A 10,545-nucleotide genomic window follows, 5' to 3' on the forward strand; every position below is an offset into this window, starting at 1 on the left:
AATGTTTAAATTTATTTTCCTACCTAACTTCTGGTTTATCATAATAATCACAATAATAATAATAATACGAGTAATTACAATTAATATATATTTGGGTAGGATATAAGCAAGGCACTGTGAGGGGGTTAAATAGTAAAAGAACCCCAAATGAATGAGGCAGTGGCTATCTAGCAAGTGCGTTAATCATTACTAAGTCTTACCTTATAGTTATATGTTTCGATATACATATACTCTCCTTAATTTGAGGAAATTGCTTCAATGGTTCCAATCCTCAGCAAGATCTTACCGTCACAGAAGGTCTACTCTTGATTTTTTACTCGTGTTTCTTGTATGAAATAAGAGTGAGCACGGGTCGGTTTGGTTCGGATTTATGGTAAAATTAGAATCGAACCGATCAAAATATAATTGGTTCAATTTGATTCGGATTTATATTTTTTTTGTATATGTACTCGAACCAAACCAAACCGATTAAGAACAGATTGGTTCGGTTCGGATAATTGGATACCCGATGACTTTGAAATTCATAAAAAAAAACCAAATTTTTATCTTAAAAATTCAACAAGTACAATAAACATGTAACATCAATAGAAATAATCCAAACATGTTAAACATCAAATACATTAAAAACTAAACTCATTAAAATCCAAACATATTAATAATGAATAATTATTGTCTAATAGAAAAGCCATATATATTCTTTATTTTTATTATTTAATTAATATATGATCGGGTTCGCGGGTTGGTTTGGGTTCTCCACTTTTAAAACCGATACCCAAACCAATCACTAACAAAAACCATCGATTTAGTTCGGATTAGACCCGATTATCCGTTGATTTCAGAACTAATTTAATTAGTTCGGTTCGAATTCAAATGGGTAATCGGGTACTCGCTACCGTGCTCACCCCTAGTATGAAACTACATATTGACGGCACTATAATAATTAATAATAGGATAGATATCAACGCAAATATGTAAAGAAATTCTATGGTGATGTCTAGCTTCTACTTTGTGTTATTTACTTTTTTCAGTTTTTGTAAAGCTATTGCACTATCACTAGTCTTACTTTTCTAATTCCTATGTGTTGCGAGAACAAATAAATACTTTCTTTTGTTTGCGTTATTTATTTTATTATATATCTGCAATATGTGTCGATTTGATGTTAGTTTCTATTTTATTAATATTTTTTAATTTAAATTAAAAAATAATGGACATATATAATACTAATATAGAAAATAAATTAACGAATTAAAATAAGACGTGATGAGAACACTGAAAAATTCTCAAAGCACATACGAATTTCTCCCGTAACTAACTAATTAATTAGGCAACTAGGCAAGCCAATTAGCCAACCGGCGATTCTTTTTCGTTGCTTAACTAGATCGCATTATTGTGAATGGGACACCATTGAAAGATTTTATTGGTGCCATTTTCTGTATTTTGGAACTATTTGTATTTGAAATTCACTTTGTTCTGATAGATGTAACTCAAACCGAAATACCGAATCGTCTTAGCTTCTTAGCTCTTTGAGGTATTTTTAGTTGTCTTGTTTAAAAAACAATCTTAAAATGGAATTTAAAAATCGTATTTATTAAGAAGAGAAAATGTGTAAATTACTGAATCAATTAATTATTAGTTTATTATCATTCAGGAAAAGTATGAAGAGCTAATGTATGTAGTGTATCACGTGTATAATGGGATTAAATTAAAATTAAAATCAAATTATAATCAATTAATTAATTTTTAATAATTTCTAATTTAAAATTTAAAAGAAAGAAGGATTCCCGTCAATTACTTAAACCCACCCAAAAACTGCCTCCCTCTCAGTAACAACCACCCCTTCTAGAAACAAAATTAAATTCGAAATTTGAAAATCAGTTAAGAGATAAACTTAGAATTTTGAATTTATGGATAGGAACCTAGTAACCACCCTCCGTTTAAAATTTAAAATATCCCAACCACCCTATTCCCAAATGTATATAAATAGGGGAGCATCCATAGGTAGAAAATCACTCTTCTCAAATTCTAATCCTCTCCCTTCTCTCTCTACAAAGAAATAATATTCTGTGTGCAAACACAAGAGGCAAGCTCGAAGAAGCGTTAGGAAAAAGGAAAAAGAGTAGGGAATTATGCCTTTCTCACTTTATGTTGGCATGTAGTATGCTCTAGTTATTTTTCTTCCATCCATGCATGGTTATTATCTTTCATGTGTCTCATGGCATTAAGTATCTTTTTCTCATCCTTTATCCATATTAACCATGTGTATCTATTTTTGTCATTCATAACCTCTTGATCCATGTGTACATACCTTTCTACCATGTTTTATTTAATTATTTAGTACATCCTAATTTTATCCTATGCATTTACATGACTTTTTATATCATTATATTATTAATTTTTTTTAATGTTGAGAGTACATACCTTTCTACCATATTTTATTTAACTATTTAATATACCATAATTCTACCATGTGCATTTACATGACTTTTCATATCATATCATTAATGTTTCTTTAATGTTGAGAGTACATACCTTTCTACCATGTTTTATTTAATTATTTAGGAACATCGATGATATAATGATATGAAAAGTCATGTAAATGCATCGGATAAAATTAGGATATACTAAATAATTAAATAAAACATGGTAGAAAGATATGTACTTTCAACATTAAAGAAACATTGATGATATAATGATATGAAAAGTCATGTAAATGCATCGGATAAAATTAGGATATACTAAATAATTAAATAAAACATGGTAGAAAGGTATGTACTCTCAACATTAAAGAAACATAAATGATATAATGATATGAAAAGTCATGTAAATGCACATGGTAAAATTAGGGTATATTAAATAGTTAAATAAAACATGGTAGAAAGATATGTACTCTCAACATTAAAGAAACATTGATGATATAATGATATGAAAAGTTATGTAAATGCACAGGATAAAATTAGGATATACTAAATAATTAAATAAAACATGGTAGAAAAGTATGTACTCATGAATCAAGAGGTTATGAATGACAAAAATAGATAGACATGGTCAATATGGATAAGGGATGAGAAAAAGATACTTAATGCCATGAGAAACATGAAAGATAGTAACCATACATGGATGGAAGAAAAATAACTAGAGCATACTACATGCCAACATAAAGTGAGAAAGGCATAATTTCCTACTCTTTTTCCTAACGCTTCTTCGAGCTTGCCTCTTGTATTTGCACACAGAATATTATTTCTTTGTAGAGAGAGAAGGGAGAGGATTAGTATTTAAGAGGAGTGATTTTCTACCTATGGGTGCTCCCCTATTTATATACATTTGGAGATAGGGTGGTTGGGATATTTTAAATTTCAAACGGAGGGTGGTTACTAGGTTCCTATCCATAAATTCAAAATTCTAAGCTTATCTCCTAACTGATTTTCAATTTTCAAATTTAATTTTGTTTCTAGAAGGGGTGGTTGTTACACTCTCCCCATTTGTTGATACCTCTTTCTCGCCCGGTCTCCTCCTAATTCACCGATGTCGCTCTAAAACATATACCAGCCGCCGTCCGACATAGATCCAGCTGACGCCGACGTCCACAAAGGCGACCGCCCAGCAGCACCCTTCGTTCATGTGCGTCGTTCCCGCGGTCCCGCAGCGCCCCAGACGTGCAGCCACTCCCTCGCAGCCAGTGTGTATCTCCTTCCCGACTCGCCCCTTCTTTGTGACGGAATCAGCCACAACCACCGCCACCGCCGTTCACGAACACTTGCGACGTCCTTACAGCCACAACGAGGAAGGCGCTTGCGTCGTCCTCGCAGGTATCTACTATTCACAAGGTCAATGTTATGCATTAAAGTGAAGGTCTTTTCCTCAAGGCTTATCATTACCTTCCAATTACCTATAAATATCTATCTTATTTTATTTGTGAATCTAATGTTAACATTCTATTTTTGAATTTTGTTTTAGGGCAGTCATGAGATTGCAGAGGAGTACCCTGAGATAAAGTATGAGGAAGTTATCATTGACAATGGCTGCATGATGATATATTTGTGAACTTGGATTTAGAGTGCAATTGTATTTGAAAATTCATTTTGAATATTGAAAATGGAATTACTCTCATTCATTTTTATAATCTACAACTTGTGAAAATCCCTGCTCTTTTTGCTGTCAAATTTCAATAATTTTTTTATCATTTTTTTGAATTTTATTATAGGAGAAAAAGCTTTCTGAAGATAATGTGAAGAATTTGTCAAGTGATTTGCAGGTAATTACTTGATACCATAAGCATAGATTATTATGAACTTTTAGTCTAGTTAAACTTCCCTGACATCTCTCTTTTTTATTTCTCTTAGAAGCATATTAATAGTGTTAAATGAAAAACAATCACAAATGCGAACTTCAAGGTTCAAGAAACAATGTAACCAAAAGAATAATTCCTCTGCCTTCAAGAAAAGGAGAGTAAAGAGGGGTTAGATTATGCTGGATATGTGCATTTGTAACCTTTATAGAGTTATCGCTGTCCAATGTAGTGGGAATACTCTATAGGTATCAAAGAGTTCAATTGATCTTTTGGAGATTGTAGATACATGACCATTTTTTTGAATTTTATTTTTTCATACCTTAGTAATATCTGTTATATTTTTGTGCACATATCTGCTCAAATATCCATGTTGGTTTTCCATTAGCATGGTTATTTTTCTCTATTTTTTTATTTGATAGATACATGATAAATACTAAATTTGTAAACCAAGTTTTATTATTGAAAAATACAAAAAAGAGAGATAATTTTAGTTCTTTTCTCATAGAAATTATGTTATCTTTTTGTAGAAGTTGACAGATAAGTATATGAAGAAGGTTGATACCATCTTCAAACAAAAAGAAAAGGTGTCATATTTTCTTTCTACTCATATGCTTAATTATAGCATACACACATGATCAAATTAATGAGATTACAGAACAAAAGACTTATTAAGTCTTTGTATAGGACTAATTTAGTAATTACTTGTGTGATTTACTTTTTTTTCCTTTAAATAACTTTTGTGGTGTTAAATATATCTATATAGTATATTAGCATTTCAAAATTTTGTACAAGTTGCTTCGTTTGGATATGTTGACTCACTTGGGTGCCTTAGACATGCAAGTGGACGATGTTAATAAGTTGATAGATCAATGTTAAACTTGTGTTCTTACAATAATCTCATTCATCTGACTAATGACTTTTTCTTCTCTCTTTTAGGAATCGTTAACAGTTTGATGCTTCAGTATACAAAATATATTGGATTTCTAGAAGGTCAAGTTTTGTATATACTTTTTTTTGAGTCGGATAATTAATGTCTATTTATAGTTTTATACGACTTATAAAGAACAATAAATAAAAAAATTAATCGGTATGTCTAATATCAAGAATTCTGATTGTAATTGATTAATACAATAAAAATTCTTGTTGTTTATATTGCTCTTATTCATTGAATATTTTTTTCGCATCAATGATTGAGATAAATCATGTACTATACTTTAAGCTATTTAAACTAAGGCGGATGTTCATTTTAGTATGATTGTGGATGGTTCTTTTCATTCTAAAGTGGATAATTACTTCGGGTATACCATTTGTATTATAATTTATGACCCTATTGTGTTGATGTAAACAAAAAAATTAAAAGAAACCAAAATAGGTGGGATGTTCATTTTACTAGGTAGGACGATGGTTATTTTCATTGTAATTTGGATGTTCTATTTATTATTATGTTTCTTTCAGAGAAAAAAATAAACTAATAAAGAAGTTGTAACTGTATTCATAAATGCGTGATTAAAGGCAAATTATGATTAGTGGTCACTAAACATAGCCGTTACTTCCTATTTGAGATCCTATAAGGAAATTGACTCTGCTCTCTAATTTCTCTAGCATTTTTATTTTTAGTCCATAGCCACCTATCCACACATTGAAGAAAATAGTTGTATCCTTATGCATGCAACCACATTACATTAGAAAGTGTAGCTCTATGTCTCTAACCAGTTTGACGTATATTAATTGATGGCAAAACTAAGTTGGATATTGGTTTCAATCTCACTATGATTAGTACTTTAGCACTGTTTTATTTTAATTTTTGGCCACAATAGACATAGTCGAATCTAATGCTCTTTTTCTTGTCTTCTTTTTTAAAGCTTTTCGAACATTCAGTTCTTTTTGCTTTTTGCCAACCCCTTGTACACAAATAAGAACACATTTTTTCTTATTGTAAATCACAGCTTTATAGGTTCTTGATTCATATATATAACATAAAGATTAACAAAGTCAAAAAATCTATAGTATGTTGTCATTTACATTGTTCAATATTACAGAACAAAGAAATTCATGGAGCAAGCAATATCTTCTCAATATATTGGCTGCTTTCTATGATGCAGTGTGCCCCACTGCCTCAGAGAGAGGGAAGTATTTGTACACGATAGGCTTTACCTTTCTTTCTGTAATTCCTGGCCAAACATTCTTCTCCCCTTCACTAACAATCACAGCTTTATTTTCAATGCTTCTATTCCGCAAACCATTCCCTGCATTTAATCCAACAAAATTCTGGTTATTGGTTGTCATCAAGACCCCATAAGGCAGCACCTTTGATCACATTAAGCCTCTTTCACACTCATTGAACAGATTTGTTTTCTTCACTCATCGCCTTTTGCTCCCATTCATTTCTTAATTTAAATTCCTTCTCTCCTTTGAAGCTAATGTCGATGTTTATAAACCCCTGCTTCATGCTATTAGCCTTATTTCTCAAGAACCTCAACCCCCAACATGTTTCCTTCTTTCCATTAAGCCATTCAACAACATTTTTATTATCAACAATCACACTTAGCTCTTCGTCGCTAATTTCTGCTTCCTCTAGTATAAAACGTAGTGATAATTGTAATCCTACAAGTGCTTTATCATCCTTTGTTTTTTCTACAATTATATCACCCATATTGCACTTCATTGCACCATGCATGTGAATTTGTTATATATCCCCGGGCCAAAAAAGCATTAGTGACTGGGTTATATACAACACAATTTCATATTATGGTACTAATCATCCATATTATGGTACTAACTAAACCGATATTTAAAATTCTAAAGGCTACAATACAAAAAGGGAGGAAACCAGCCACATCTACAATCTGTTGACATAAATCCAATATTTGAAAATCCAACCATTGTGTACACAAGTATAGCAATCAAGTAACTCAGTCAAATTCATTGAATGAATATCTAGTTATCAACTAAACCCTTAGTCATCAAGTATAAAATTTTCGATCACCAATCTAAACAATTTAAAAAAACAATCAGTAATTTGTGCGCAACTACATATGTGCTCAAGTGTTCAACAAAATCACAATCCATAGAGTATATGATGCAAAAAAATCAATTATTTAGCACAAAAAAAAAACAAAAATTGCTAGAATGAAAACCAACTATCCAGATACATAGTAAAGTAATCATCCATGTTGAATCATTATTGTACTAACTAGGCCAAAATTTGACAAAATTTTGAATGCTGAAATAGAAAAACCAAGTAAACCAGCAACAGCAACAATCTGTTTAATAGAGTCCAATTTTTCACAATCCAACTTTGATGTACTACAAAAGCAGAACAATCAAGTAACGCATCAAAATTTATTGAATAAACATCTAGTTATCAACTAAACCTATAGTCACCACCTAACCTGGGGTTGAACGAAGTAGCTGCTAGCCTGCTACCAACCAAGGACAACGCGCGCGAAGGAGGTTGGGCGCTGCAGTTCGAATCGACGTTGATGGAGGCTCCAGGTCATGAAGTGACACAGCAATTGGATGTTCAGCAGAGACAATGCGAAGTAGTTGCTGCCAGCGAGGGAAGGCGCGTGCAAAGGAGGCTGGGCGCTGCAGTTCTGATCGGTGCTGATGTAGGTTCCAGGTCACGCGACAGCGCGGCAGTGGGATGTTCAGCGGCAACCGTGGAGAGTTTTGGGGGTAGGGTTACCGTCGGTGCAAAAAGGGGGAATGGAAGAAAATTTGAATTAGGGATTATGTGGTGGTGGTTAATACAAAAATGAACAGCACTTTTGAAATTAGGATAAATGTGGGTAATTTTTATTTTTAACTCATATTAAGTCAAATAAACAGCCCATTGTATATATTATACAAATACCCCATTAGCTCTCTAATGGAATTCTATTATTCTTGCCAAATTAGAATAACCAGATTATAAGATTACTGTCTAATTAACTAAGAGATTATAGATATAAACAACTTGGGTTAGTTAATTTGTTAGGTCATATTTCTCTTTTTAAACAATAGCATTGGGGTGTAAATCTCATTTTATATATACAGTGATTTTTGTTAATAATAAATTTTAAAATAAAATTTTAATTTGCAACAAATTAATTTTTGATCTAACAGATTAAAAAATACTGTAAAAAAAATATAGATATAAAAGCATGGAAATTACACCTGTTAAAAGATAATATATCCTTTTATTTTGGCTTCAGTTAGAAGGATTTTCCTGCTTCACTTTATTTGTTAATATAAAATTATTTTCAATTCTTATTCACAATCGTGCTTACTTTTAAATAATCCCCTTCTTGTTCTTTTATGTTGTTTCTGTACCTTATTTTCAAATCTTTTGTGAATAAAATATCGTGGATCTAAAGTACTCAGTATTTGACATATCCCATCATATGAAGCGAGACTATCTATGAAAAGGACAAGCAAAACTTCTAAGACCATATTCTGTTTGATTATTAGTCTTTTTTATTTTTTTTAATTTTAACAAAATTTGTTAACATCTATAAAAAAAATTATTTCTTAATTTTAAAGTTCCTATTTTCACAGAAAATGATAAAACATCGTGATTTTACTTCATGTATATGTTTGTTCGGTTTTATGTTTTATGTTAAAAGCCTTTTTCATCTCCATTCTTTAGCACACCTAACTCATAAAATATTGTTAATTAGTCATATCAAATTCCTATACATAATACTGTTGGTAATCATATCTACGTCGGCAAACATATTACAACGATGAGCAGGGACGGATATAAGAGTAGCTAATGGGGCCATGCCCCCAAAAAAAACTTTTAAAATTTATTGTACCGAGTTAAATTTTAAAGTGGTATCTAAAGTTACACTTGAACTTTTAAAGTAATCTTTAAAATTAATAATTATTCAATTTCATCTTTAAACTTGCACTTTGAAATTCATACTAGTCCCTAAAATGCTTTCCGTTCATTGAAACTTTAAAACAACGTTGTTTTGAAAAAAAAAATAAATACAAAAAAAGAAAGGAAGAAAACATGCTCCCCTTTCCCTTTTCCAACCCCTTCCCTTTTCCTTTTCTTTTTGTTTCCCCAACTTGAGACTCTCTCCCTTCCTAGCCATACTCTCACACTCACAACGCTAAACACACGGAGCTCTCCTCAACTCTTGCTGTCGCCGCCTCTCGTCGGCTTCCATTTCAGTGCCGCGCCGCTCACCTCCTCTCCAACCTAGTCTCTCACACTCAAACACAATAAAAATAAAGACAGAGCACAAAGCCTCAAACTGTTGCATAATGGTAACATGGGGCAAAATCATAATTCGTGGCACTAATTTTATTGCCGAAATTTATTCACCATAATTATTAGAAGATTTTCGTCACTTTTATACTTACATTTGCACTAATCACTACAAATTATTCCCGAATTGATAAATCCAATAATTATTTATTTATTGGCGATTTTTTTTTTGTAATTTTATCGATGAATTCAGTGATATCCAACGTTTTTTTTTTAACACTATGTTTGGTTTGATAGAAAATGAGTGGAAAGAAAATGAATAGAAAGAAAATAGATGGAAAATGATATTTTCCTTTGTTTAGTTATCAAAGAAAATAGAAAAGAAAGAAAATTTTTGTGTGGGTTCCACTAAAAAAATTTTCTTTCCATCACAAGCAAGAAAACAAGATGAAAAGTGCTATAATTTTATATTTTCAGTACTATCCTTAGTTATATTATTAACAAATATTAATATAAATTTAGTTTTAATATATTATTATAATAGAGATTTATATTTAAACATTAAATATATTAAATAAATAATTTAAATCAAATATATAAAATTATAATATTTTATAATATTTATAAAATATAATAAATATAAATAAATAAAAATATTTATACTTTATTTTATAATAAAGATATTAATATAATTTTATACTATTATAATTTTTTTCTTTTCACTTTTCTTTTCATCCAAACAAAAAAAAATTATTTTTTTATCTATTTTCTATTCATCTAAACAACATACAAATAACTCAATTTTTTTTTATTTTTTTTATTTTTTTATTTTCTTTTCAATATCCAAACAAAATATAAGTGTCCACTGAAAAAAAAATTGTAACAATCGACTTCCTAGTCCAATGGGTGGCTATTCCTAGTAGTACTTTCATGGTACAAACTTGAGTTCAAAACCAATTCTTACATTTTGAGCTTATTAACTTTCCACTATGGGAGTATATTTTTATTGGCCAATCATTTTGTAATTTGTTCAATAAATTTTTCTTTTATCGTTCTT

At 30.7% G+C, this 10,545-nt stretch overlaps 1 long non-coding RNA gene across 1 annotated transcript; it reads left to right on the forward strand.

Moving 5' to 3' along the window:
* LOC110269095 lies at positions 3,476–4,132 on the forward strand. The gene is made up of 2 exons (XR_002358192.1): positions 3,476–3,806; positions 3,955–4,132. It is a non-coding gene; the product is annotated as an uncharacterized LOC110269095 (long non-coding RNA).

Source organism: Arachis ipaensis, chromosome B01, assembly GCF_000816755.2.
Source record: "Arachis ipaensis cultivar K30076 chromosome B01, Araip1.1, whole genome shotgun sequence".
NCBI classification, from domain to species: Eukaryota; Viridiplantae; Streptophyta; class Magnoliopsida; order Fabales; family Fabaceae; genus Arachis; species Arachis ipaensis.